The sequence below is a fragment of the Papio anubis genome, chromosome 4 (assembly GCF_008728515.1).
Source record: "Papio anubis isolate 15944 chromosome 4, Panubis1.0, whole genome shotgun sequence".
Taxonomy (NCBI): Eukaryota; Metazoa; Chordata; class Mammalia; order Primates; family Cercopithecidae; genus Papio; species Papio anubis.
The window spans coordinates 14,685,407-14,713,091 of NC_044979.1; the positions used below are offsets into that span (position 1 = coordinate 14,685,407).

Consider the following 27,685-nt stretch of genomic DNA (forward strand, 5'->3'; position numbering starts at 1 on the left):
CCTCGATTTATCTCCAAGTCTCAGAAAAACTCTGACTTGTCTAAAATGTATTATTTGATATTAATCACAATTTTTCAACATGGTTTTAAGCTGCTGTGATATGGTTGTCACTGAGGGGGACCACATTGCTCCTCCAAAGATAGAAAATGTCCATCTACTGTGAGAAGATTCTGTGAATTACTGTGACAATCATTTTTGACTCTTGGAGTCAACATTTTATACAAGCAATTCTAGAATGGAGATATTTAGTAGATAAAAATTAGCTGTATTCTAGGATATGTTGACACAATCTTATCCTAGAATTCAGCTGTACAGGCTTTCCTTGGAGTTTTTTCTTTTTCTTTTTTTTTCCCTATACCAATTAGTTTCAGGTTGAAACCTTCTGCAGTTCCCTGTTCAGTGTACATGGGAAGCAATAAGGAAACTCTGAGAACTTGTGTGTTGTGCCTGAGGTCCCTTGGCTATCTGCTTTCTTTTTCCAGAGTCCACATATATTTTTGTTATGTCCAGTTTTTTTGTTGTTGTTGTTTGTTTTTATTGTAGGGAGCATTTGATTCTTTGTTATTGTTCTTTGTTCACCATTGGTTGACGCTAGTTCTGTTTGGGGCACACCTCAACACTTTGGCCATTACAACTCGGTTTTAGCTGTCAATTGTTACTGGGCAGAGCCTGAAAGTCATTCAGAGGTGAAATGTTAGGGCCTTCACAGGCCTTTTCTGAGCATGCATTCTGCTCTGGATATGCACATGGCTTTCTTAGTTTTCTGGTATACACCTGAGTTATAAAAATCCCTTATTTTCCAATGTACCTTCTTCCCCAGCCTATTTTCTTCCCAATCTTTTCTGTCTGTTGCTTGTTCCCACTTTTATCCCTAGACCAAGACTGCTGCAACCAATACTTTTGCTTTTAACTGCATTCAGCAAATGGCACCTAGGAAGCTACCCCAGACCTGGGAAAACTCCAGTCAAGCAAAACAAAGGTAAACCCTTCCACCAGCCCTTTAGTTGGCTTCCAAATGGTTAGAAAATCGTAACCAATTTTCTTTGAGAATAAGGTTGATATTGCCGTTTCTCATGCACATTGTTAAATCTGCAACAGAAGTGTGGGCTGTTATCTTCACAGCTGACACCAATCTGGGAAGTGAGAGAGGACAGGTGGGCAATTTAAATGCCCAAAACTCTGTTACTACAATGCGGCAGCTTCTGTTTTCATTAATCTTTCTGTTGTTTGTTTTAACTTTTGGCTAGAATCCATAGTTAAACAAAAGCTAATTCTGACAGTTTTTGCCATCTTATTAGTTGTTTGTTGTTGTTGTTGTTGTTTGGGTTTTGTTTTTGTTTTTATTTTTTTGGGATGGAGTCTTGCTCTGTCGCCTAGGCTGGAGTGCAGTGGTACAATCTCTACTCACTGCAACCCCCGCCTCCCAGGTTCAAGTGATTCTCCTGCCTCAGCCTCCTGAGTAGCTGGGATTACAGGCACCTCACCACCATGGTGGCTAATTTTTGTATTTTTAGGAGAGATGGGATTTCACCATGTCGGTCAGGCTGGTCTCGAACTCCTGACTTCGTAATCCACATGCCTCGGCCTCGCAAAGTCCTGAGATTACAGGCATGAGCCACTGTACCCGGCCTCATTAGTTGTTTTTATGGAGCTATGAAGAAATGGAATTCCTTAGTTCATTAATGATGGTTTTTTATTTGTTTGTGTATGTGTGTGTGTATATATATATTTACTTTATATATTGTCTTTGCCACTTGCAACCTTGCCAAACTCTTTTATGTCTAATGCGTGTATATATGTATGTAGAGTCTTTATGTTTTATGTATATAATAACATTGCCTGAAATTTAAAATTGTTTTATTTTGTTTCTTTCTCATTTGTATCCCTATTATTTACTTTTTCCGGACCCTATGACTTTGGCCAGGGCTTTCAGTTGAAGAGAAATGATGAGCATAAACATACAGGTCACATTTTCAGTCTTAGAGGAAAATTAGTCTTTCATCATGTTAGCTGTTGTTAGCTGCAAGTTATTCGTTAGACACCATCCTTGGTTAAGGAGTATCTTATATAACTAGTCTTACAGTCTTTGTCATTAATGAATATTGAATTATATTTACTGTCTTTTCTGCATCTATTAAGATGATCAATTGGTTTTTCCTTTTAGTCTGTTGATAAATGAAGTACATTGATTTGAATTAGTTTTGGATATTTAATCAACATTGCATTTCCTGCATAAACTCCCCATGGTCATAATCTATTATATTTTTGTAACTTGATGGACTTGATTGGCTAATATTTTATTAAGAATGTTTGTGTGTCCATGAAGGTTATTGGACTGTTATGCTTTTGTTTGTTTGTTTTGAGACAGGGTCTCGCTCTGTTGCCAGGCGGAAGTGCAGTGGCACAATCATGGCTCACTTCAGCCTCAAACTCCCAGGTTCAAGTGATCCTCCCATCTCAGCCTCCTGAGTAGCTGAAACTACAGGTGCACCCCACCACACTTGTCTAATTTTTTTGTATTTTTGTAGAGACAGGGTTTGCCATTTTGCCCAGGCTGGTCTTGAACTCCCGGGCTGAAGCAATCTGCCTGCTTTGGTCTCACAAAATGTTGGGATTACAGGTGTGAGCCGCTCTGGCCGGCCTCTTTTCTTATATATGTGGTTTTGTCTTCAGGTAAATCTGGGTTCATAAAATAATATAGTCAGTATTCTTTTCTATTTTCTGAAAGACTTGTGTAGAAGTAGTACTATATTATCTTTTTATATTTGGTAGAATTCATTAGTGGAACCATCTGGACCTGGATTTTTCCACAAGAAGATTTTTAAACATAAAATCAATTGCCTTCATAGATAGGGAGTCAGGCTACCTATTTTCTCCTATGTGGGCTTTGGCAGCTTTTGACTTTTCAGGAATTTCACTATTTCATTCAAGTTCTTTGAATTTTTGGTATAAAGCTATTAAACTATTACCTTAGTATTGTTTCTAACGTCTGCAGGATCTGGAGAGATGTGTTCTCTTTAATTGTGTGTGTCCTTATTTGTGTTTTCTCTCTTTGTTTCTTGATCAGTCTAACTAGGCATTTTTCAACGTTATTGATCTTTTCTTCTTCTTTTTTTTTTTTTTGAGACAGAGTCTCGCTCTGTCGCCCAGGCTGGAGTGCAGTGACCGGATCTCGGCTCACTGCAAGTTCCGCCTCCCGGGTTTACGCCATTCTCCTGCCTCAGCCTCCCGAGTACCTGGGACTACAGGGCCCGCTACCTCGGCCGGCTAGTTTTTTGTTCTTTTTTTTTTTGTTTTTTGTATTTTTTTAGTAGAGACAGGGTTTCACTGGGTTAGCCAGGATGGTCTCGATCTCCTGACCTCGTGATCCGCCCGTCTCGGCCTCCTAAAGTGCTGGGATTACAGGCTTGAGCCACCGCGTACGGCCTGTTATTGATCTTTTCAAAGCTTGCTCTTGGCTTCATTAAACTTCTCTACTATTTTCCTGTTTTCCCTCAGCATTTTTTATATTATTTTGTTTCTTCTGCATCTTCTGTCTTTAGTTTTATCTTTTCAGTCTAGTTTCATAAGGTAAAACTCTGAGTCATCGATTTGAGACATTTCTAACAAAAGCATTTAGTGCTTCATATTTATCTCTAAGCTCTGTTTTTTGTTCAATTTGAAATGTCTTTTTCTAATTTTCTTTGTGATTTCTTTGACTTTTGATTCATTAGAAGTATAGAGTTTAACTTTCATACATTTGGGGATTTTTCCATAGGTTTTGGTTTATTCATTATTTCTTATTTAATATCACTGCTCCTTATTTCTAATTTAATATCATTGTGTTAAAAGAAAATATTCTGTATAATTTCAATTTCAAATGTGTTGACATTTGTAGTCTTCTATTGCTGAGTAGAATGTTACAAAAATGTCAATTAGGTTAACCGGGTTGATGGTATTGTTCAGGTCGTCCATATATTTGCTGACTTTCTTATTGTTTACTTGATCTATCAAATACTGAGAAAATTATGTTAACATCTCCACTAATAATGATGGGTTTGTCTATTTACTCTTTCCGTATTTTTAGTGCTATTATTAGGTTATTAAAATTATTATATTGTCTTGAAAAATCAACTCCATTATTATACAATATCCTACTTTAATTCTGGTAATATACCTTCTTATGGGAATTTATTAGAAATTATTATGGTCTCTCCAGCTGCCTGACACAGTGTTGTGTGGTAGAGCTTCATTATCTTTTTACATGTAATCAATTTATTGTTTTATATTAAAAATGAGTTGATTGATTGTAGAGAGCACATAGTTGGGTCTTTCTATTCAATTCTACATGTTGTTCTCTGCTTTTTAATCATTGTGTTTTAGACTATTTACCTTTACTGCTATTAGGGGATGAAGTTGTATTTAAGTGTACCATTTTGCTATTTGTTGTTTGTTGTTGTTGTTGCTTTTGCTTTTGTTTTCTTTTTCTACACTTTTAACTTTTTATTAATTTTATTAATTTCATCTTATACCTAATATTGGCTTATTAGTTATGCCTTTGTTGAAATGCGTTTAGTAGTTGCTCTAAATTTTAAAACATAATTTTTTTTTTTTTTTTGACGGAGTTTTGGTCTCGTTGCCCAGGCTGGAATGCAATGGTGCGATCTCAGCTCACTGCAACATCTGCCTCCCAAGTTTAAGTGATTCTTCTGCCTCAGCCTCCTGAGTAGCTGGGATTACAGGTGCCCACAACCATGCCCAGCTAATTTTTATATTTTTGGTAGAGACGGGGTTTTGCCATGTTGGCCAGGCTGGTCTCAAACTCCTGACTGCAGGTGATCCACCCACCTCAGACTCCCAACGTTCTGGGATTACAGGCATGGGCCACCATGCCCAGCCTAAAACATAAATATTTAGTCTATCATAGTCCAATTTTAAATAATATTATAGTCCTTTACAAAATGTGTAAAAAGATTACAATTGTTCACTTCCATTGTTTTCCCTCTCATCTTTGTGCTGCTGTTGTTGGCATTTATTTCTAAGTGTGTTATAAACTCCACAATACATTTACTTTTACTCTACAATACAGTTACTACTTTTACTTCATTCAGTCAGTTCTTATTTACAAATAATAAAAACAAATTATTTTACCTTCATTATTTTTGCCATCACTGGCACTCTTGATTTCTTTTGTAGGTTCAAATTTCCATTTGGTATCACATTTCTTCTTCCTGAAGAACTTCATTTAATATTTCTCGTAGTGCACTCACATGCGATAAAGTACATCAGTTTTGTTTATCTGAAAAAGTATTCCATGCTCATATTTGAAAGAAATTCTCACTGTGTATAGATTTCCAGATTAGATTTTTTGTTTTTCTTTTCAGCATTTTAAAGGTGTCCTCCTTTGTCTTATGCTGTGCCTCATCTCTGATGATAGGTGAGTTGTCATTTTATCTTTGTATGTATGTATAATATTTCTTTTTCTATGCATATCTTCAAGATTTTATTTTGGTATCTGAGTTTTGGCAATTTGAATATGATTTTTTTTCTCTATCCTGCTTATGATTCTCTGAGCTTATTGAATCTGGGATTTCTTTCATTGATTTTGCAAAACTTTTAGCCATGATATCTGAAAATATTTCATTTGCCTTGTTACTCTTTCTTCTTCTTAGACTCAAATTAAACATCTGTTAGATTGTTTTATGTTGTTGTACAGCTTGTTCTATTTTTATCCACTCACTCTTCTCTTTTTATTCCAGTTGGGATAATTTCTGTTTCCATAACCTCATGTTCACTGACTCTTCCCTGTGTGATAGTCAGTCTTAACCCCATCAAAGAAATAATCTATTTTTTTGTTGTGTTTTTTGTTTCCAGAATTTCTATTTTGCTTTTTTAAGAAACAGTTTTATTTCTGTTTCTTAAAAAAGTAAAATAAAAATTCTGTTTTATTTCTGTACTAAAATTTCTCATGTTCTCATGCACATTGCTTATGTTTTCTGCTATATCCTAATTATAGTTATGGTAAAATTCCTGTTTAATAGATAGATCCAGTCTAGATCATTCCTGGTTCTGATTCTTTTGAATGTTTTCACTTAACAAAGAGTAAGTATTTTCTTGCTGCTTTTGAAATGTAGTTTTTATTAAATGCTGGAAATTGTTGGTAAAAGAATAGTAGAGACTAGGCTATAGAGTATTTATACTTAAAAATGGGGTGCTGGTCCTTCTGTCAGACTATGTGTGTAAGTGGTTGAAGTGTTTTGGGTACTGTTACTATAATTACTTTCGGTGATCCACAGATTTCAAATTCTTCCAACCATGAACAATTGATGCTTTGTTGAACCTAAATAGGAGATTTTAATCAGTGTTCCTGTTCTACCCAAATTTTACCAAGCATAGCATTGCCTTTGTAATACAAGATATCTCCATACTTTGGCTTCTTTCCCAGAAATAGGTGCTGTTGATTTTTACTTGGTGCAAGGCTTGTGACAGGGACAAAGATATTCTTGTTTTCTCTGATCCAGCCTCCATCCTAGTCAGGCCCTATAAACCTGAGACTTGGGAACTGGTGTTCCTACCTCATCTCACCAGTCATGGCAGCCAGACTCTGCTTTTTATTTGTGACTGGTCATGGGTGGGAGTTTCTGCCGTTTTCCTAGTGGACTCCTAGTAGCAGGGCAGGATCCTAGCTTGAATGGATTTCTACCTCTTCCCTAAGAGCAAACTGCTTTTACTTCTACTTTTCCCTCAGTAGCAACTCACTTTTGTCTGGACAAGTGGCATGAAGGCTTTCTGACCTTTCCCCAGAGGTAAACAAATGTTGATTTTGTTTGCAAGGCTTATGGTAGGAGCAGAGAGATTTCCAATCCTCCTTTAGGGAAGAAAACATTTTGCTTCTATCTTGGTTCTTTAAAGATAATTTTATTTCTTTCTATGAATACTTTAAAAAGAAAAACTGTGGTTGGGTGCGGCAGCTCACCCCTGTAATCCCAGCACTTTGGGAGGCTGAGGTGGGCGAGTTGCCTGAGGTCAGGTGTTCGAGACCAGTCTGGCCAACATGGTGAAACCCTGTCTCTGCTAAAAATACAAAAAAGTTAGCCAGGTGTGTTGGCAGGCGCCTATAATCCCAGCTACTCGGGAGGCTGAGGCAGGGGAATTGCTTGAACCAGGGAGATGGAGGTTGCAGTGAGCTGAGATTGTGCCACTGTACTCTAGTTTGGGGGTCAGAGTGAGAGTCTGTCCCACCCCTCCCCCCACCACACACAAAAATAAACAAATAAAAGAAAAAGAAAAATTGTGTTACCTTCGGTTCGCAGCCTAGGTATGTTTCTATTGTGTTTTTCCGGTTTGAGATTTGCATCTGTGTTTTGATGACTTTATTAAATTTTTGAAAATGTCTCACCATTATGTCTTACAAATTTCTTTTTTCCATTCTCTTTCTTCTTTCAGTTTGAGTCTGCAGTTACAAGTAGGTTAGACCTTTTCATCATGATCCAAATGTTAAACCTTTTTAGCATATCCCATAAATCACTGTTTTAAATTTTTCTTCTTTTTTTATTTCTCCCCTGAATCAGGTTATTTTCTACTGACTTATCTTCTACTTCACAAATCCCCTGCAGTTCTCTCTAGTCTGCTATCGAGACTGTTAATTTTATTTTTAAAAATTAAATTTAAAAACACTATTTGATTCCTTTTAGTAGACTCCAGATTTTTGATACTATTCTCCAGCATGGTTTCTCTTTTCTTAAACATGTTAATATGTTAATCAGTTATTTTATAGTTAAGTCTGATAGTGTCAATGTCTATATTTCTTTGGAATTGTTTTTATCATGAATCATAAAACTGAAAAATGCCTTAAAACCAATGTTACGGAGTAACAGTGGTCAAGAGACTAAGAAAATGGGCAGAACTTATGGTAGACTCAAAGAACTGAGAAAGCAACAGCTGCCTTTCCAGGCTTACTAAGGAACAGATCTTTTCTAAACATCTATATAGTCAGCTGGGATTTCTAAAGTAGTCTTCTCTAGGAGTAAGAAGAAATTACAAAAATAAAAACACTTCATAAAGTAGCTCCTAGATAATTGCCTGTTAGAAGTCAAATAAATCATTTCTTGAGGAGGATAACATTATGTAGAGCCTCAAATTACCCCTACAGTTTTCCAAATACAGTGTCCAACACTCAATCAAAACTTACCTGTCATGAAAGATGAGATTCAAACACTGAAAAATAGTTTTATTTTTACTTTTTTGCTTAGGAAGCTCTTTAATTTTTCATGGCAGGTGTTCTTTTCATAATTCTACACAGCTTCTAAAATCAATATTTTGAATGTGGAGACAAACAATTTGCTTATTATGGATTGAATATGTAATGAGGAAAATGGAGGAAACAAGGATATAAAAATTATGCCATATATTAAGATAATAAAGAGGAATATTTTGGTGGTGGGAGTAAAAGTAGAGACTTGCCTGGATATGTGAAAATCTAAATAGAGTTATCAAGTAGGCAGCTGGATACTGGAGCTGTGCTGGGTGTGTATAATTTGGGAGTCCTTAGTGTTTACCGATATTATAAAATTAGATGAGATCAGCTTGGGTATTAGTGTACTTGGATTTGAGATTGAATGTGAACCATCTAATATACAGACATCTAAAAGAGAATGTGGCTTCCGCATGGGAGTCTGAGAACTTTCTAATGAGGTAACAGGAATGCAAGGAGAATGTGGGATCCACTGTATCATATTCTGCTAGAGAGGCTGAGTGAGATGAGGACTGAAATTGACCATTGGTTTTAGCAATATGAAAAATTCTAGTGATTTATACACTAGTGATTTTGGGCAAATGGTAGGATCAAAACCTTAGTTTAGCAGGAATCAGGAGGACCAGAGAGACCACGGGGTGAATACCAGAGGATCTTTATTGAGTGCACTCAGACCCAGCAGACTTAACATCCAAACGCTGGGCCAAAAACAAAGACAGCACTTGACTTATATACATACCTTGGAAAGGGGGTGGGCTAGCTTGAAACAAGCTTACAGTGGCATGAAGCATAGAGGCATGAAAGCAAGGATACAGAGGCAGAACAAAGGCAGTTAATCAAATTGTGACAGGTGCATAACTCAGAATTACATATGACCTTTGCTATGCAGCCCAGATGGCTGTTATCTAGGGTTTGCTCTAGCATCTTGCATGGACTTATCTCATAACCTTCGCTATGACGCCCAGGTGGCTGTTGCTCAGGCCTGCTCAGACAACTCATGACCTTCACTATACCACTTAGATAAAACAGAAAATTTAAAGTTACTACTTACACAGAACAGAAATCTATAAACTCATACCATAAGAAAAAGGAAAATTTGTTTTTCTCCTTCCTATGTTGAGGGAGTGCTGGAAGAGTCTCCAGAGCACATTCCTTTGTGTCCTAGTTCCTCAGATAGTGTTTATTGAGGCTTTTCCTAGGTCTGGGCTGTGCCTGTTGCTGCCTCTGGGATAAGTCAGCCCAATACAGGAAAGCTTGTTTCTTTTTCTTTTTAATTTTATTTTTTCTTTCATAAATTTGCATCTCATGGGGAGTGATGGAAGGGGAGAACATGAGAGTGAAAGGTGCAGTTATTTCCTTCAGGGAATCTCTATGTAAAGGAGCATAGTGAAATGGGACCATGTCTGTAAGGTGATGCATAGTATGGTCTATTTTTTTAAATCTAAAAATGATTTATTCTCAAGTGGTAGGCATGATGTGGTCTTAAGGAGTTTCTTTTTTCCTTCAGATGGCAAAGGCATATCGAATTTGTGCTTATGGAAATGATCCAGGAGAAAATGAAAAATTTATGATTTAAATAATTCAGGCAAAGATACATTCAGATTTTGCAGGGTATGAAACAGATAATTTATGAGATACCCTTGAGGAAAAAGAACATAAAACAATAAACAAAGTTTGTATGAAAATAAACATTTATTTAGAGTATAAAACAATAGATAACTAAGTTTTACAAGGTTGAAAATACCTTAAACATTAATATTTTATAAAAATAAAAATATTTTTTTCTATTAAATATCTGATACAACTCTATAAATCTCTGCTCCCTACTGTTTTGGCTACATATTATCTGATCACATTTTCATGACGATAACTTTGTAATATCACTTTGGGGTTGATTTTGGAATCACAGGAGGTGAGTAATTTGCTCAGATGTGTAAGCCAAATGGAGATAAAAACCAAGATGAAGAAAGACCACCTGTAAAGTATAAACTTCCTGCTGCGCCTCAAATAAACAGGGTTGTGAAGCAGGAAGAAATGGTTTAGGATGGCCTCCTAGAGGGAAGTGCTTAATCAGACCTAATTAAAACTTACTTGTTGTCGCTGGGCTCTATCCAAGTCCTCCTCCCCTGTGGGTGGCAGCTTCATTTTTAAGTTATCACTCTGGCTTTTATTTCTTTTCTTTCAACAGAGAGAAATGTACAACTTTTTTCCATAAAAGAAGTTTATTTGGAAAAGTCAGCCTCTTACACAAGGTTTTGTATCTAATATGTTCATTCTGTCAATTACAGAGGTACTTTAAATGCATTGAATATAAGAAATATTTAGTTTTAGTTTTGGTCCATCCCCTTTTTATCCTGATGCAGAAGCCATTTCTCTACTTTTCAGGTAAGTGAAATGGGTCACACAATTTGTAGCTTTGTGTGGAGAGTAAGTATGTGTTCAACAATTCTAAGTATACCATAATTTCTTTAAGGCCTTCTCAGAAAAAAGAAGAAAATACTCAAAACTAGGCACACTTAGCAATTTCTCTCATAGTCTTATCTTTATCTGCTTGCTTGATGCCACATTTTTCTGGCCCTCTTTAATTTGCAAAGATTGAAACTAAAAACAAAACAAAACAAAACAAAAACCCCCACCAAACACACACACAGCTCTAAGCTAGAATAAGATATAATTGAGACCTCTGTGAATTAAAGGAGAAAACTTTCAGGAAAAAAAAAATCCAATAGTCTCATGTTTTAACCAAGGTTTTGGGAAAACCTAAGCTGAATTCAACTGATGTTTGAAATGTGTTTACATTTGATTGGATGTGCTGTATTTACTAAGAAGGCACAAATATATAGTTTTGAAATTTTTAATACTAACCTTTACAGTGAGAAAAATAATACCAAGTGATTTCAGCAGGGGCAATAATTTATAACCATTCAAAATCTGTCTTTGAACAGGGGAGCAAAGTAGTAATTTAATGAAAACAACCCTCAAGTACTTACTTGGCTTCTGATAAGTATCCCAAGAAATGGTACCCAAGAAACATCAACAAGTACAGTCTGGCTAGAACATCCAAGATGTTTCCAAAGTTTTATGCTTCAAATTTCCTAAATATATAGATAGCAGAACCATATACCAGAAAACTACTGATGCTGGAAAAATATATTTATCAGCATTTTATAAAATCTCCAACTTTCAACCAACATTTCTATTCATAAATCTTCCAGTGACCATATCTGACAATACATTACAAATACCAAAGAAGCAAGATTACTTTTAAATTTTAAATTCATCTCAAGTTAGTTATTATTTTTCTTTTTAACACAACACTCAAAATACATGAATTCAGCAGAATTATTTTAAAAGTTAAGTTCTCTGAAGATTTCTGAAGACTAAAATGTAAGGCACATGTTAAAATCTCCATGACACTGTTAAAAGCTAAGATGAAAACAAAACCAACTTCCTTCCCTCATCCTTTACCATCAACCACCCCCTCCTCAAAGCATATGGCATTTTAAACTTAAGCTATTGGTAAGGAGTGAAACAAAAATTCCATCAATGAACACCTGGTATGGTTTCCACACAAATGTCCATTATCTGCATTGAGCACCACTGGTAGATCCCAGGCCAGTAGAATATTTTCAGATATCTTGGGTAATGAACTGCTCCATTTACCCTTTAGCCGAATGAGTACAGGCTGAACTCTCTTCTTTGAGGCCACCTTCTGTGCCTTTCCAGTTAGGGGAATTCCTCTGCATTAGTAACTTCTTCAGGCTTCTCAGCAAGATCTATGCTGCTCTTCTCCCTTTGCTTTCCTTTTCCTGCTTCTCCTCTGCTTTCTATTCTTTTACCAAAAGTTGATAATTGATACCTATCAGCAGTGAAGAGCTATACACCTGCAGTAATTAAGATTATGCTGTATGTCCACATGTCTATTTGTAATTTCCATATGTCATTGAGATAACCTAAAAGTGGTGGCCCCAGAAGGACACAGCAGCATCCCACAATGGTAACCAAATCCATAGTGCTGGAGAACCTCTGGGTCCAATGAGGTCCATCAGTGTTCCAAATAATACGGAATTGAGTCACCAAGGTAAATTCAAAGAATCCCACAGAGCCACAGAACTCAATATAGCTGGTGGATAAAGGTGCTAGCAAATGGCACATTCCGTTCACAAAAATGGAAGCAGCAAACAAAGACTGAACTTGAGAACCTGAGACCTTATCTGCTTTCTGTTGGCTGCAAGTCCCATAGAAGGCCTTGCTGTGTATCAACAAAAGCCAGAAGGGAAAGAAGGAAGGCAGAGTGCTCCTGGAATGATACTGACTCTTGTCATAATTACTAAGAAATGCCAAAGGTGTAAAGAGTCCAGAAAAATGTGAGCACATTTCCAGAGAGATACAGCAAAAAATCTCTCTGAGTAAACAGGGATAAGTACAGGAATGTATTAATTGTTTGGAAGATTAATCATTTCCCTTCTTTGGGGTGTCCTCCAATAATATCTGTATTTGTATCACCTGTACCTTTCTTTGCATCTGATTTTTCAGCTTCCTGAAGGAATTCTTTAGACCTCTTTCCCTGCCTTCGTTGGCTTGGACATTATTGGTCACATCAGGTCTCCAGCTACACAGCAGTTTAGTAGGAAGCCCCCAAGAGTTAGGAAGCTTCCTCTCCATTCATAGATACCAAAGAAAGCCTGATTGAGGGGGCCAGCATAGAGAGGCTGCCCACCATGGCCAGTCTGATGGCCAGTGGTCACTTCATATAGAAATGCTTGCCAATCATGGTCAAAGCTAGGTTCAAGTTAAAGGAAAGCCCAAGACCTCCAATGATTCGAATACGCAAGTAAAGTTCCTGCATAATGTTACAGAAAGAAGCCACAATCAACCACAGCCTGACAAGCAACACCAACAGTCATGACTGAACGACTGTCACATTATTCACCAGGATACTGCTGATGAGACCTCCACCTTACATAACAGCCAGCATGACGGAGCACATCTGTGACACTTCGCTGGTGGTGGCATGGAATAGACCTTCCATCTCTTTGAAGAAAACAGTAATATATTTGAGAAATGCTGAGAGAAGTTGATGGAAATGAAAGCTTCCACTAAACTGCCCACCCCAACCTCCGTCTGAAGGGGTGTATCCAACTTAACTTCCAACTGCTGGTGGCATTTTAAGTGTAGGAAAATTCCGGCTTGTAGCACCAAGCATAGGAGTGAGGCAGTGGCAGGGGCTGGAGTTCTGCAGAGCCCGGAGTGAGGCTCGCAGGCTCCCATCCTTCTCTTGCTGCCTCATTGGGTGGTTGGAGCACTCACGTGGCCAGTTAGTCGAGTCGCAGCTTGCTGCTTTTTCTGGTTGAGCTGGAGTGGCTGCCTTCTCATTTGCAGGCTTTTAAAAAACTCAATTATCTACTTAAAAGGCTTTAGTTTGTTGCCTATCCTATCACAACTTTAATGCTTCCAAGCATTTTATTTTAAGCCATCCTAAGTTGTTTCTACAATTTTTTTTTTTTTTTTTTTTTTTTGAGATGGATTATTGCTCTGTCTCCCAGGCTGGAGTGCAATGGCGTAACATCGTCTCACTGCAATCTCTGCCTCCAGGGTTCAAGTGATTCTCCTGCCTCAGCCTCCCAAGTAGCTGGAATTACAGGCATCTGCCACCACGCCCAGCTAATTTTTGTATTTTTTAGTGGAGACGGGGTTTCACCATGTTGGCCAGGCTCCTCTCAAACTCCTGACCTCAGTTGATCCACCCACCTCACCCTCCCAAAGTGCTGGGATTATAGGCGTGAGCCACCATGCCCAGCCTACATTTTTGTTAGAGTTTTTACAGTCATCATGAAGGGTATATGTGTAATAATTTTATTGAATTTTTGCATATGTAAATGTATATATCTATCGCCTTTAAAAACGGATGATGGCTTAACTAGGTATGCAATTTTTATTTAACAATATGTATGTTCAGGATTCTATAGAAAGATGTTATTGTCCCTGTCGGCTAATATTTCAAAGACCAATTCTAGCTGTCATAGGCTGAATTCCAACCTGGCCCCCAAGAGTCTCACTTCTTGGTGTACATGTCCTGTACAAGACTCTCTCCTTCAATATGAGCATGACTTGTGACATATGATGGGATTTCACCCCTGTGATAATGTTACACTATATGGAAAAACAGAATTTGAAGATGTAATTAATCAGCTGAATTGGATTTACACAAAAGGGAGATTATCCTGAGGGAGCCTGCTAATCAGGTGAGAACTTCAAAAGTGTCCAGACTTTCTTAGCCATCAGAGAGATTTGACACAATAGAGATTCTCCTGTCTTTCTTGACGAAGCAAGCTGCCATGTAGTGAGAGGAGTGGGCCATGTATTAAGGACTTGAGGGTGGCCTCCAGGAGCCTAGAGGAGTCACCAGCCAGCAACAAGCAAGATAATGAGTACCTCACTCACACACATGCAAGAAAATGAATTCTTCCAATGACTGGTGGGTTTGAGAGAGGACCCTGAGTCCCAGATGAGATCACAACCCCAGCTGATACCCTGATTTGAGCCTTGTGAGACCCTGCGCTCAGAACCCAGCTACGCTTCTCACCAACAGGAATGTCAAGATAATAAATCTGTGTTCTTTTAGGCTTATAAATTTATTACAATTTGTTACACAGCACTAGAAAATTAATGCACTTGCTAAACATTTTTCTAAGTGACTTTTCTGTTTTGTTTTCTGAATCTTTATGATCCTTTCATTATACTTGAAATTCAGTCATTTTTACCAATGTATCTATAAATATTTTTACTTTTCTTTAATTTTCAGGTACATGGCAAGGCTCTTTCATCTAAACAAATTCTTCCTTTATTTAAATGATATTTTTATTAATTATAGTTAAAAGTAAAAAAATTTTTATTCAGTCTGTTCTTCAGAAATACCAATTATCCATATGTTGTTTCTTTCTTGTCTGTATCAGTTATCTTCTTGTGGATTCCAAACAACAGATTAGCTTTTCTATAGTATTAATTTTTGCTGTTTACTGCTTTAATGTCCTTTTAAAATCTGAAATAGTGTGTGTGTGTGTGTGTGTGTGGACTTTACTTGTAATCCTTAGCTTCTTTTGTATCTCATTCTGCTGTCCCATCACCTCATCTTTCATTGAGCCGATGTGTTTAATTTTCTTGCAAGTACTATGGTCAGAAATTATTAGATCCGTCAATATTTATTCTCCCCTTCTTTCTTAATATCAGAAGCTCTGATTGTGCTTTAGACACATGATTACTAACAATTACACTTATTACCTTTGAGTATGTACCTGGCCAACTAACTAAGTTTAACTTAACCAGCAAAATTTATACAACAATTTTTTGTGTGTGAGTTTTTAAAAAGGTCTCTAAAGGAAGTGGGTATGCTCCTTCTTCTCTTCTTTATTTTTATGTATTTATTTATATTTTGAAACAGGGTCTCACTCTGTCACCCAGGCTGGAGTACAGTGGCATGATCTCAGCTCACTGCAACCTCTGCCTCCCGGGTTCAAGCAATTCTCCTGCCTCAGCCTCCTGAGTAGCTGGGACTACAGGCGCGTGCACCACCAAGCCTGGCTAATTTTTGTACTTTTAGTAGAGACAGGGTTTCACCACATTGGCCAGGTTGGTCTCAAACTCCTGGCCTCAAGTGATTTCCCCCACCTCGGCCTTCCAAAGTGCTGGGATTACAGGCATGAGTCACCCCACCTGGCCTCTTCTTTATTTTTGATGGACAGCATGTGAGTGTGTTGGCTGAAATTCAAGCCATTTATTGAACTATGAGGTAGAAATTACATGCCTGGTGCATTAGAAACAGAAGAAGCTTCAATTCCTATAACTTCAAGTTAGACAGGCTTACGTTACCTAAATCTCAGTTAATGTCTGTGTTATTTAAACCATGATTTCTCAATATTTTCTGCCTCTCACAGTTTGACTCCACTGAAATAAATGCATTAATAAGTGTTGCATATCCTTATTGTTTGTTTCATGAGGAAATTATTCCCATTAATATCACATTAAAAGTGGCTTCCACTCTGGAAGCTAAGTACAATTTTTTTATCTAACAAAAAAGAAAACTAAGGCATATATTATTTAAATAACTTGCCAGAGAGGACAGGTAGTGAGAGACAGAACAAAGATCAGGAGTCAGTTCTGCTTGATGAAGCTGGGGACCATTCTTTTTATGCACTGACAAACTGATAAAACCAAAAGTTGGCAGATGAAGCCCCCAAGTCTCTGGATATCTGAGAGAAGATGTCTACAAAAAAGCCATATTATTGAGCCCTGACATGTATATTTTCAGATATTGGTCTATATAAAAAAAATCATTAAGCATTTGGAGGAACACTTTGTTCAAATGCAAGGATTTGACCATCATAGTCTTCTTTTAGTGTAAGTGTGGGAGTCCTGTCTACAATGATCTTATCTCCTTTTTGGTTTTGATGATAGATAACAAGAGGTTCTTAGAGTCTTGACCCTTTATCTGCATCTTTCTAAAACTTTCTGGAGAGCAGCCATAACTTCCTTATTCCTCAAGCTTTAGATAAAGGGGTTCAACATGGGTGACACCAGCCCACAGAAGAGAGCAATCATCTTCTCTTCCTCTGCCGAGGAGGCTGACTGTGGCTCCAGGTAGGTGAAGATGGTAGCCCCAAAACACATGCAAACCACAATGAGGTGAGAGGCACAGGTCCCAAAGGCTTTGCGGCATCCCTGGGTAGAACAAATGCGCAAAATGGCAGCAACTATGCGAGCATAGGAGAATAGAACCAGGGAACAGGGAAGCAGGATCACCAGAAATCCAGTAATGGCCACCATGACTTTGTTGAAGGAGACGTCCACACAGGCTAGCCGTAGCACTGCTAAGGTCTCACAGGCAAAGTGATTAATAACATTGTGACACAGGGGAAGCTGGAAGGTGATAATTGTTTCCATCAGTGAATTTGAGAAGCCAGCCACCAGGCAGCCGGCCGCCAGCCCCAGGCACAGCCCTCTATGCCTGATGAGCGTGTAGTGCAGTGGGTGGCACATGGCCATGTAGCGGTCATAGGCCATGGCCCCCAGCAGGAAGAACTCAGACCCACACAGTGCCAGGGAAACATAGAGCTGCAGCACACAACTGTGGAAGGGGATGGACTTTCGGGCTGAGAGCAAGTGGACCAGCATTTGTGGAACAATACTGTTTGTATAACAAAGGTCCACAAATGACAGAACACTAAGGAATAAATATATGGGGGTATGAAGCCTGCCGTCCAGTCTGATCAGAAGAAGAATGAGGGTGTTTCCTACAATAGTCACCAAATACATGGCCTAGATCAGGGCGAAGAGGGAGACCTGAATGCCCCAATCTCTGGAAATCTCCAGAAGAATGAACTCACTCACCCATGTCTGGTTTTTATTTTCCTGACCCATGAGCTTCCAAGTGCCACACTAAAGATGTAGAAATAACCAGTCATGGAAATGAAGAATTGGAAGGTGATTCATAGGGCATATGGAGAGCCCACCCATCTGAACATAAACTCCGCCTAGAATGTCTCAGCCAAATCACCATCCAAACTCTGCTTGAACAATGCATCCAGGCATGAGGACCACAGTGGGACCCAGCTGTGCGGGGAAATCAAGGAAAACAGAAGTTACCTTCTTAAAATTCAGTTTATTGGAATATAATTTTGTCTCCCAAACATCTGCTCTCTTAAATAGGGGAAGGAAATTAATGCCATATTTAGGCTTAAAGTCTTATTCATTTTAGTAGTTGTTACAGAAGAAATGAGAAAGTTTTTTATTCACACGAAATATATGTCTGAGTTCCGACTGCTCTTCACTACCATCTAACTTCTTTTTGTTTACTGGGTTTTTCCTCTGGACCTCTCAGACACAACTCTACTCACCCCTCCTCAGTGGAATGCATCCATGAGACCTCGAACATTTTAAATAGTCTTTGTAGACATTTTATAAGTAAACAGTTTTGAGTTTGTTTTCTGTAATTTGCCCTTTTACTTTTAGAGTGTCAAGTGGAAACACTTCCTCCCCACCTATCTTATGCAAGAGGCCCAGTAAGCCAAGACCAACCCAAGGTAACCAATTTCTAGGGATCAGGTGTTGCATGAAGAAAAGATATACATAACTGCTAAAATTAATCTCTTATCCCCCAAAAGGTGAAGTTAATGAAGTAGTTAGTGACATCAGATTGTTACTTAATATTGATGTTTTCTCAAGGATAGTAGAGTTTATTCATTTCTTGTAGAAAATGGATCAATTCTCACCAGTGAAGATAGAAAGAGAGAAGATAAGGCTTTAATTCTAGAACACAGTGACATAGGTAGTAGTGTTTTCTTTTTTAAACTACTTTATTGAGCTTCTGCACAGCAAAGGAAACAATCAACAAAATGAAAAGGCAACCTACAGAATGGGATAAAGTATTTCAGACCATGTGTCTGGTAAGGGATTAATATCCAAAATATACAGGAAATTCCTACAGGTCAATAGCCCAAAAAGGGTTAAAAGTGGGCAAAGGAACTGAATAGATATTTTCCCAAGGAAGACATACAAATGGTCAACAGGTATATGAAAAAGTGGTCAGCATCACTAATTATCAGAGAAATGCAAAGAAAAGTCACAAGAAGAGATCACCTCACATTAGCAGTAGTTTTTTGAACACCAAAATAAAACTTTTTAAATATTTGCTTAGTTACTGAAGGAAGTGATTCATAACCAGAGAATTTAGACAGAGCGTGAGGTCTTGGAGAGAATCTTGCAAAAGTACATAAAGGATTTACACCAAAAATTGGTTGGTATTCCAATGGCTTTACCCTAGTCATGATGTAACTATAAGGAACAGCACACTACAGTTGAATTTATTGAAAGATTCTAGTCTCAGCCTAAAAACTATTGAAATGACTGTTAGAGATCACATGACTTACAACACAGGTGGTAGGGGTACTTTGAAGTTCATTATTATGCAGACTGCAATATTCAGATGGTTGCTCATAAAATATTCACGATTTAGTATTGTTTTATAAATAGGGTCCAAGACACCAAGGAATTTGCTAAAAACATAGAGCTTTCGGAAATTGGGTGTCAAATAAAAATTTGTGAAAATGATCACATCACATGAGGCACCACATTCAATGCCTTGCACTGAGAATTTTCAGTCATCTATCCCAAAGTCATCAGACAATTAATGCTCAACTATAAGACTGGGGAAAAAATGCACAATGCTTAAAGGTGTAAGATTGTTCACAGTGTGAAAAGATAAAAGGATTCAAAATCTTCATCACAAATAGGTCATTTATAATTAAGAGCAATATTTTGCTCAAACGTTCAAAGTTAACAGATTTTAATCCCCATAACTAAAAATAATGACGTTATTAATTATTTTGTTTCCTTTCTTGTAATTTTCTGTTGGGCTAGATCTATTTGTTCATCAATTTCTTTGTGTTCTGCCCCATTTTATACTAGCATAAAAAGTATTTGTTCTAGAGACATACGGGTTAGGAAACTTCCTAGTCATGAAAGGCCTGATACAAATATGCACTGGTGATGTTTACGATGTTCATCTATCCTGGTGTAAATGTATTTGTGGTACCCGCATGCTTTTTAGAGATTTACCAACAGCTGAAGAGACTACACTACATAATATACCACTAAGTGTAGGACCCATCCATTCTTCCTCTTCCTACTGCTTTGTTCCCAACCTAGGGCTTCCTACACTGTAGTTCTCAGAATACAGTTCAGATTGAGGGGGGTTGCTAGGTTCATTTTGACAGGCAAGGGAGTTCTCTAAAAAATTCATTGTAAGTACCTTCTCTGGGGGTGTTATTTTAAATCTGAAGATTTGAACTATATTTACTCCATATGGGGGCATTTGCTTTTTTCCTTCATTTTCTCCTTCCTACCTAACATCATGATGGCTGCCGACATCTGCAAATCTTCAGGTTTAGAAGGGAATTATAACTCTCTATCATCTATCTATCTATTGATCTATCTATCTATCTATCTATCTATCTATCTATCTAATCTATTGATCTATCTATCCACACACACACACACACACACACACTCTCTCTCTCTCTCTCTTCAAGAATTCTTTATTGCTGACAGTATGAATATCGAAGGAATTACTAGTTGTTTTATGTTTACTACTTTGTTATAGGATTTAAACAAATGAACTAAACAACTATGTATATCACAAATAAACTTAAAATATACCAAAATGGGATGAAGAATTTCTCAGAAATGTTTCTATGGTGACCTGTTCTTTAAAGGAATACCAGTGATTTGTCCTACATTGTATGCAAGACTTACTTCAAATACCCTTTCTTTAGTGCTGCCTACCAAGAGCTCAAATGCAACTGTGATGTAGCAAGTTTTCCAGATATTATCAGTGGTGATGATGTGCACACAGGTGGCATTCATGTGGAAATTATGGTTAAGGTTGGATTCATTTACTCTTGACACTTCTATAACAAAGGCTTAAAGAAAAAAAGTGGACAAACATTGAACAATCAAAATGTGGTATTTTTCTACTTCTCTCCAAAAACCTATGCAAAAGGAGAGTATTTATACTTCAAGCCATGTCATTTTTGCTCAGAAACAGTGTAGTCAATTTGGGTTTTTTCTCCATACAAAATATATTTGACATTTTTAAAGGTGACAGGCATTAAACTCAAAGCAAAACCTGTTTCTTTGTAAAATTGTTTCAAATAACTTACCCGACTCAATTGCCCAGTAAATCATTGAATGGTTGGATTTGGTTTCAGAAAATTTTCTTCAGTCTTGTCTACTATTTTTGTGGAAAGTGGTGGGAAGAAAACAAGCAAGCTCCTGAAGCACTCTTGGCTAGAAGAAGTCAAAAGTTCATGGGGTGGAAAGAATGTTAGGAGAAGAATTAAGTTGTGACTGCATTGATCTTTATATGACATTGGGATAAGCACTGATCTCTGTATGACATTGGGATAAGCATTGATCGCTATATGACATTGGGATAAGCATTGATCTCTATAAGACATTGCAATAAGCATTGATCTCTATATGACATTGGGATAAGCTTATTCTTACTGTTTTCTGAGAACGTACTCTGTGCCAGTCATTATGCTAAATATACATCTATTCACATAATATAGTAAATATAGTGTAATCACAACATCATTTCAAACTTTTGCTTGTTGTCTATATTTTACAGGTGAAAAAAAGGAGGCGATATGCCTAGATAGTGGGAGTCGGTAGAAAACGAAGGATTATCTGTGAATCTGGTGTGCATCCATTGTGCCACTTCTATCTATAGCATGACCTTGTGTCATGCACAATAATAGCCACTGTTTAGAGCAGGGTGTCCAATCTTTTGACTTCCCTGGGCCACAATGGAAGAAGAATTGTCTTGGGCCATACATAAAATACACTAACACTGATGATAGCTAATGAACTAAAAAAAATTGCAAAAATGATCTCATAATGTTTTAAGAAAGTTTATGAATTTGCGTTGGGCCACGTTCACAGCCGCCCTGGGCTCCATGCAGCCCATGGACTGTGGGTTGGACAAGCCTGGTTTAAAGGCCAAGGAGTAAATGAATGTAAAAATCAGGATATGTATCAAGAGGACTAATTGAGTTTCTACTTTTGATCTCATTCAGTTCAGAGACTGACTATTCCAAGAGTCACAGTGCACCAGAGTACACTTATCCCCACTTGCCCATGAAGGTGACATTTGGCTTTCAAGCCTCATGAGCAACAAGTCAAAAAGGAGAAATACCAGCATCTTCCTCATATAGGGATTCTTTTTGCTTTTATGATTAACTAGCCTCTTTTATGCACTTGAAAAGGTAATCATGCTTTATGTCTGATACGGTAATGAGCACAACAGCTTACAGTGGGTACATGTTGGAGAGACTGTTTTTCCCCTCTAGTAAAAATTAAAGAGATCTGATTATGGAAAATAATGAGAACACAATGGAGATGTTTGTCAAATAATACAAAATTTCAATTAAGCAGGAGGAATACATTCAAGAGCTCTATTGTACGTGATGGTGACTATAGTTAATAACAATACATGATATAATTGAAAATTGCTAACAGAGTGGATTTTAAGTATTCTTACCACAAAAGAATGATAAGTATGTGAGGCAATTCATATGTTAATTAGCTTGACTTATCCATTCCACAATGTATACAGGTATCAAAACATGTACACCGTAAATACATCATGTTGTACACCATAAATAGATACAATTTTAACTTGTTAATAACAAATGAGCTAACATCAGAAGTAGATACAGGTGAGTACTCATATTTAAAAATTAGCTTTCAGAAGAAAATTTGAACTTAAGCATAGTTTTGTGTAGGTGAAACAAGAAAAAGGTGAAGAATGATAAGAGATCCTGAAGTGACTGAAGAGATGAGTCTTATCCAGTTGGAAAGATTTGTTCCTTCTTAGCTGTTTCCCATTGGGAACTTAGAATCTATGAGATTCTAGGATGAGAGCTTTTAGATCATGCCAACATATTTCCCACTATTTGTGTAGTTACTGCCACAGTAGAATAAAAAGGGGGCTGTATTTCCAGGTTACTTGCTAATCATGCCAAAGGCAGAGGTATAATGCTGAGTGGCCACGTGGTTACCTCAAAATCCCCATACAGGTAGGAAAGAACCAGGGGTTCTTTGCATAGTCACAAGAATGCTCTCCATGTTGCCCCCTTTGGATTCCACATACAGACACACTCACGAGCTCCAGCTTTCCACACACTTCTTTTCATGCCTGCTTGCCCGTAGACAGACAAACATGGAAACTTAATATTGTTAATGCACTAAATGTCTCTGAATTGTACACTTTAGTGTTGTTAATTTTATGTTGTGTAAATTTCATCTCAATTTAAAAAAATCTTCACATACTGTGATATATATATATATACACATTAAATGCCTGTCTCAAAAAAATTAAGCTAGATTTAAATAAATAAATAGATACATAGATAGATGGATAAATACCTGAAAGAGAAAATTATACAAAATGAGATAATGGGGAAAGGTAAGTGGATATTGAAATGTAAATAAGAATCAACAAATGAAGAAACTTATTGTAAGCTATCTATGGGAGAAAGTGAAAACTCTAACTTTTCTCTTAAGAAAGAACTAATGGTCATAAAGGGAAAAGGACCTAGTGCTCACTCCTTAGGAAGCATAGGCCCATCCTAAAGGTTGGGAACCCTTAAATCACTTGAAAAGTTCTGGTTTTCTCATTTGAATACCCAGAACACATTTTCCTAGGACAGATTTCCACTGGTGGACAACTTCATCATGCCACCATAGCCTCAGGCCTGAAGACTATGGGAGAAGGCCAGGGATTACAGGAACCAGGTATCATCATTCATGTTGATAATTAAATGTTGGAGAATCAAGGAGAATTCCCGACTCACCTGTGGAGAGTTAAGAAAGCCATCCTGTGCCTTGGAAGGATGGCAGGGCTGGGAAAGTCGTGGAATTTGAACAAGTGCAGTTGTAACAGATAACTTTCTTTAACTGTAGGGATGGAATCTCAGGAGGCCAATTATATATTGTTTATTGGATTTCTTTTATTTTCCCTCCCCCTCTGTATGGTCACGTATGCACCTAATATCCTAACCTACGTTCAACTTTGCAAATAAAAGTTTTATCCCCTTGTCCCTGGAGTATGAGAAGGAGCTCACCAAACTAATTTCTCAAGGGTGTTACGTTTATGTCTTCAGTTGTGCCACCTTTGGATGGAGAGAACTTTGAGCCCACTTTATGGGCTTGTAGACGTAATTAAATCTCAACTTCCTCATTCCAATTGGCCCATTTCAACTTCTGTTTGAGCAATAGCTCCTGGTCCAGACAACTTAGGAGACCATTGGAATTCTCTGTGTGCATCATCTGGTCTGAGCATGGGCAGGGAGACTTTTTTATACCAGTCCCCAGTGAGATGTTGCTTTAGAGTGGGCTGCTTGCTCTCCAGGTTTGGAATTCTACCACCACCTTCGGGAACCTTCTTAGAACTTTTCTCTTGTCTTTACTTAAAGGAAGACAGACCTTATCCTGGTTTTTAACTTAGATATTTTACTTCCTACAAGCGTTAATAATAGATCTTTAGTGGGGATGCTAAGCATTGTGCAGCAAAACCTGTAGAATTGCAAAGCATTTCTCTCTCTCCCCTTACCCAAGGGTGAGAGTGGAGATTTCCATGTGTGCATTGTTAATATGAAAGCCTCAGGCTGTTCTTACTGTCTGCTCAGCTACCTGGCATTGCCCTGGGAAAACCACTTTGTGATTTCTACTCCCTGGCTTGTTCTGAAGCTGACGCAATGGTATCTTTTTCTGGCTAATGGTCTGAGAACCACTTTCTAAGTACAATGAACAATATACCTAAAGAGAGTTCCCCACCCCTGCGAGTGCTGGAATTGGAGAGAGAAATTCATTAGAGACCGAGGTAGCTCTGGATCTTAAAAACAAAAGAGATAAGGAGTGCAGGGCTGGGCAAAAGAAGAAATTTGCTTTCTAGCTCCCAAAATGTTGCTGATATCTCTCATTCAGTACTTTTTTTTCCTATTTGCTGTCTTCTTTACTTTGTGGATTTCTTATCTAATTTATTATTCTTTTTACCATTATTTTTACAGTTCTAGGAGGAAACAAATAGAAACTCATTTGTAAAATACACGTCCTCACCTTCAGATTTTAAGAAATAATTTTTTTCTATGGTGTATAAGCAAAACAAAAATGACATTTCTTTGGCCTTTTAGTATAGACACTTGTACCGACATCATTTTTTGTAGTATATATCTTCCTAAATTTATTTGAAATTATGAATATATGATATATTAGATTCCCACATATGAAAGTTTTTTTTTGGACTGCATCTTGATTCACTGATACATTTGTCTTTCTCTACACCAGTACCATAGTTTTAATTGTAGTTACTTCATGATATGCTTTGATATGGCATGGAACAGGTACTTTCTCACTTTATTTCACTTCTGTCTCACAAACCTTTTATTACTCTTGCTTGATAGCTTTTCTTTCATGTGAGGTTTTAAATCAATCTATCAAGTACCATTTTTAACAGTGTTTTCTAGGTTTGGATTGCTATTTCCTTGAATTACATACTCTGAGAAAATTTGACTTTTATGATATTAATTGCTTTGCTGCCAGAAGTAGCTATCGCTTCATTTATTTTAGGACTTTTTAAAATGTATTTTAAAAAATCATTAGAGCTTTCTCACTAAAGGTCCTATATGTGTATCATTAGATTTATTTCATATTTATTCTTTCATGGTTTATGTTGTTATTGTACACGGGAGAGTTTCTGTTATTTTTTTAGTTGTTGCTATAAATAGGGCATTAAAGAGTTTCTGAATAACTGTAATGACATTTCATGCTTTGTTTTGGACAATTTAATATTATGAAGATCAGTTCTCCAGACGGAAGTAATCTAGAAACAAAATTTCAGGTGAAATTTTTGGGAAACTTTTGACTAAAATTAGTCAAAATTTTATATGAAATATATCTCTCTATAAATAGCTGGATTAACTTTGAAAAAAGGACCAAATAAAATAGGCATGCTCATGTTATTTGATGTCTTACACACCCTGTAGGAAGACTTATTGAAAGCCAAAATAATTTAAAAAATAGAATACTAGAATTGCATGGTGTTAAGAGCAGATGAAATAACAAACAGGAATGAATAGTTTAAAGACAGACCCAGACATAGGTAAACTTAGTACACACTAAAATTACTACAAATGAATGAGTAAAGAATTGATTGTCTAATAAATAGAACACTGGAAAAGTGTTGTGGGAAGTCAGGGACCCCAAACGGAGGGACTGGCTGGATTCGAGGCAGAACATAAATTGTGAAGATTTCATGGACATCTATCAGTTCCCAAAATTAATACTTTTATAATTTCTTACACCTGTCTTTACTGCAATCTCTGAACATAAATTGTGAAGACTTCATGGACATTTATCACTTCCCCAATCAATACTCTTATAATTTCTTATGCCTGTCTTTACTTTAATCTCTTAATCCTGTTATCTTTGTAAGCTGAGAATGTACGTCACCTCAGGACCACTATTGTACAAATTGATTGTAAAATATGTGTGTTTGAACAACATGAAATCAGAGAACCCTGAAAAAGAACAGAATAACAGCAATTTTCAGGGAACAAGGAAAGATAACCATAAGGTCTGACTGCCTGTGGGGTTGGGTAGAATAGAGCCATATTTTTTTTCTCACAGAAAAGCTATAGATGGATGTGTGAGTGGGAGAAATATTGCTGAATTATTTTCCCAGCAAGGAATAGCCCTGGGGAAGGAATGCATTCCTGGGGGTAGGTCTATAGATGGCTGCTCTGGGAGTGTCTGTCTTATGCAGTTGAGATAAGGACTGAAATATGCCCTGGTCTCCTGCAGTGCCCTCAGGCTTACTAGGATTGGGAAATTCCAGCCTGGTAAATTCTAGTCAGACCAGCTGTCTGCTCTCAAACCCTGTTTCCTGTTAAGATGTTTATCAAGACAATGTGTACACAGCAGGACACAGACCCTCATCAGTAATTCTAATTTTGCCTTTGCCTTATGATCTTTTATTGCCCTTTGAAGCATGTGATCTTTGTGACTTGCTCCCTGTTCGTACACTCCCTCCCCTTTTAGAATCCCTAAAAAAAATTTGCTGGTTTTGCGGCTCAGGTGGGCATCACAGAACCTGCTGATATGTGATGTCACCCCCGGTGGCCCAGCTGTAAAATTCTTCTCTTTGTACTCTTTCTCTTTATTTCTCAGACCAGCCAACACTTAGGGAAAATAGAAAAGAACCTTTGTTGAAATATTGGGGGCTGTTTCCCCCAATAGAAAAGATAACATTGGATCTATATTTCACAAATATTTAAAAGTGAATGTCAGATATACTAAAGAAATATTGTAATAGGTAAAACTAAAAACCTAATTAAATAAAAAATATAGTATTTTATGACCTGCATGCAGGATTTTTTCTTTTTAGAAAAACAAACTTCCAAAGCACAAATCACAGAATAAAAAAGTGATGCATTTTATTGCCTCAAAATGAAGGCCTTCTGTTCAACAAAGGACTCTATGGATAAAGTGAACAGAGGCACGACAGATTAGAACCATGTATTTGCAGTGGGTATAACAGAACAGGGCTAACATCTATAATACATCTATCAATAAAGGAATGGCAAACAACCCAAAGGAAAAATGGGCAAAGAAAATGAACATGCAGTGTATAACAATAAAAACCCAAATAGCTGACAGTTTGCTTCACTCACTCAGAAAATATATATTTTGTGCCTACTATGAGACAGGCACTATTTTAGAGACTTGGCATATACTACTTTACAAAACAAAGAGCCCTGCCTTCAAGGAGCTTATATATGGGGCAGTGAAGGGTTACCTATATTTAAAAATGCATAAATTGCAAAACTGCTAGAA

The 27,685-nt window shown here is 37.3% G+C and overlaps 1 long non-coding RNA gene across 1 annotated transcript in view; it reads left to right on the plus strand.

The window, feature by feature from the left end:
- Positions 1-4,847: 4,847 nt before the first annotated feature.
- Positions 4,848-27,685, plus strand: part of LOC110742917 — a 38,287-nt gene continuing 15,449 nt past the window's right edge. Inside the window, exon 1 of the long non-coding RNA XR_002521215.2 lies at positions 4,848-5,416. This is a non-coding gene — a long non-coding RNA (uncharacterized LOC110742917). The remainder of the gene's footprint in view (positions 5,417-27,685) is intronic.